At 42.1% G+C, this 3,294-nt stretch overlaps 1 protein-coding gene across 2 annotated transcripts in view; it reads right to left on the reverse strand.

The window, feature by feature from the left end:
* Positions 1–1,893, reverse strand: part of LOC108549362 (GTP-binding protein RAD) — a 76,669-nt gene extending 74,776 nt beyond the window's left edge. For both annotated transcript variants that reach the window (XM_017902716.1, XM_017902715.1), the window contains exon 1: positions 1,645–1,893. The gene's annotated coding sequence lies outside the window, so the exon portion shown is untranslated. The remainder of the gene's footprint in view (positions 1–1,644) is intronic.
* Positions 1,894–3,294: the final 1,401 nt, after the last annotated feature.

Below are 3,294 nucleotides of genomic sequence, written 5' to 3' on the forward strand. Positions count from 1 at the left end.
GAAGAGCGATATCAAGTTGTAAAAACTCGTAATCGTGATCAATTACCATTATTTAACGAACGACGCGTATGTCTTAAAATGGCCATAGAACTTACATGGCTCTCTATACTTAACCGGTGAATTAAAGGGGCTATTAATGTTATAGCCAGTCCCTCGACAGTTCCATGCTCTATAAAGGCTTTATTAGGGAAAACTATCTATCGATCTTCTTCATTTTTTCTCTCTCTTCCTCTTCCTCTTTCTCTTCTTTTCATCGCAGGGGAACGACACGTTTATTGCGCTCCAAGTGCAACGTTAAGTGGAAGAGATCAACCTTTGTGCGTTCGCCACTGTGTTTACGAGCTTCCAGGCCGATAATAAATTTTATGAATTACAAACTCTACGCTTCGAATGGCCAGAAGACAATTTCCGCGGCTAAAGTACCTCGCGATACCGTATTTGCCATGACAGACAGACTCGTTTCGGTCGGTCGTAGCACGGGATCAAGAAATTCGCCATTTTTACGGCTACTGGCACCATGCTGGAACTAGAAACGCGATTGCACGCTGTATTTATGACATTTTACCGTGCCAGAAACGGAAATCCGATCGATTTTTCTGGTCCTCCGATGAGAGAAAAGGGCAAAGCGATCGTCGCGATCCGAACATCCTCCTCGATATCTCTTCGACCTCATCAACGGGTAAACTCACGTAATTCATTTGCACGTATAGATCAAGTATCTCGAAACGTTATTACATGCCACATTGACGCGCGAAGACCGTGCGAAACAGGTACGCGATTGAAATTGCATTTTCTCTTGCCATGCAAATGGAAGGTTCGATACGACATACTCCAACCACTCGAGACGTCGTAAAGTTTTATGTCGAACAGCTACGCGAAATTTTAATATCTTTGCATCTTAGCATCCACTGTGACGCCAATCGCCCCGGTGTTATGGCTTTTAGGAGCTCATCTGTTAACAGAAGCGCTTCTGTTTGTATTACTGCTTAATTTCCCCTATAATAAATCGACGATGGATATAAATGAAATATAGATGATCGAATAAATTAGATGCATTCTCTATAATTCAGTTCGTGTTTTAACTTAATGTAAGTATTTTTGTTCTCCGAATTCCTAGAAAAATACGACGATCTTTCTGTTCCTATAACTACATGATTTTTCTCCGTAATAAATCATCGATAGACAAATGAAACACGGGGTACTTGATTTTAAGTAACGTTTGGAAAGTAATCTGATGCACTTTCTATAGTTCAGTGAGACTTTCAAATGACCATGGGAAGATTCGTGAATGTAACTATTTACAAGTCCTTCGTCGAATTTTCTTCATATCCTCTCTTAATACTAGAACAAAATATTCCTACTCAAAGAATTATATCATTCTTCAAACTCCATTGTCAAGAGATCGCAATGGACAATCAACCTTACCCATCAAAAAGAAGAAACGAGAAAATCACCAAAGGAAAAGAAGGCAAAATAACCACGATGTCCCATAACCACTGCTCTCTCCCCAAGACCTCTCAAAAAATAAGAGAAAGAATAAAACCAAAATGTACAAAACGAAACAACCTCCCACCCAACTAATCCTCCACGTCGATCGAGATCTCTTCGACGACAGCACGATCGTGCACGCAACAACCTACGTACATTACCACGATCTCTAAGCACAGTCTCGCGTTTACCACTTCCGGTGGCCGGTGATCGCGTTGAATGATCTACTCGTCATTTTCCATGTCTTCCTCTCAGCCGTCACATGTTTCGATCGCGTGTGCGTGGAAAACGGAGGAGCTCTTGTCGAGAGAAATAACGAAACGGAGCGAACGCGGGCAGGACGACACGCAGATGCACGTTCGACGATACGCGGCACACTGAGGATCCTCTGGGCAGCGACGTCGCGACGCCAGGCGTCGTGGCAGCTCGGCACGCCTCGCGGCGTCGCTCGGTGAACCTCGTGTCGACGCTGGCCAGCGTCCAACTCTCTCCACCCACCCCTCCTCACTCTCTCTCTCTCTTTCTCCTTCGCCACACGCCGCTCGTTTCGCGTGCTCGTCGTTTCGAAACCGCGGACAGATCGGCGAAACCTAGCTATCCGGACGAATTCGCGAGAAAACGGCTCGATGCGGATTATTTACGAGCCATACAACGATGTTCCTCATAAACTGGTACCACCTGATCCCGATACACGTCGATTCGAGAGGTAATGGTGGCTAGGTGGAACGTTGGGATAGTCAGGATCAGAGATAGGGGAAGAGAGATCGTTGGTATCCTGAACGCTTGTTGCTTGTGTTGAGGATGAAGTAAAGGGTGGTTTGTTTGACTGCAGGGATGATTTTGGATGTTTGGAGTGTAGGAGTAAGGATGTTGCGCAAGATATGGCTTGGGGGTCGGAAGGTGACTTGGGAAGACTGTTAGGGTAGAGGGAAGAAGAGAGGTTGGAAGAGGAGTACTCAGTGTTTGATTTAGCGTGAGCATGTTAAGATAAATTTGTGAAGGTTTTGGGAAGAAGATTTCGGAGGTTTACAAATATTCGTGATAGTTGAGTAGTTTTAAAAGATAATTCAAATATTGGAATAATTATTCGAAATGGTAAATTATAATTCTAGGTTATTCGAAAGAATTGTGACCACTGATGGAAAAATGTTATATACATATTTTAATATCTATAATTAAGGTATTATATACCTATTTTGGATCATTACTTTGCTCGTGTATCCTTTTCCATCAAATGCCTCAATTGTATCTACAAAGACTTTAATTATTGCAATTAACAATAATTATAGCGCTAGCTTGATATATTATACTTTTTCGAGTCTGATTATCTGTTAAGTGGGGAAAAATGGAATCTCTTACCCTCCTATTCTTCGTAAGCATTTTCCAAGAAAAGTATTAATACCCCGAGCACTCTCATCGCTCCTTTAATTTCCAGTTTCCAATAATATTTCTTAATTTTCGAGGATCCGCTCTATCAACAAACATTTTCGTCCACATTTACATAATGATAAAACGTTGTTGAAACGCGTATGGTGTACAAACGTGAAACATTTCCAGACTTACCTATAATCGTTTAACAAGACATATGGAATCTTTAATCAGACGTCAACCAACGCACGTTATATTTAGTATTCCGCTGATACCGATCACTATAGTCGGAAGCAGATGTTACCGGAAAACTATCTAATACGTCGTTAAATTCGCACGAAATTTCGCGACATGAGATCGTTTAAAAAAAGATAACGCGCGCGGGGCGATATGATTCTTGGCATAAACGTTGTTTCTTTAGGAAAGTAACGAACGCGT

Source organism: Eufriesea mexicana, unplaced genomic scaffold (assembly GCF_001483705.2).
Source record: "Eufriesea mexicana isolate 0111107269 unplaced genomic scaffold, ASM148370v2 scaffold1902, whole genome shotgun sequence".
Taxonomy (NCBI): Eukaryota; Metazoa; Arthropoda; class Insecta; order Hymenoptera; family Apidae; genus Eufriesea; species Eufriesea mexicana.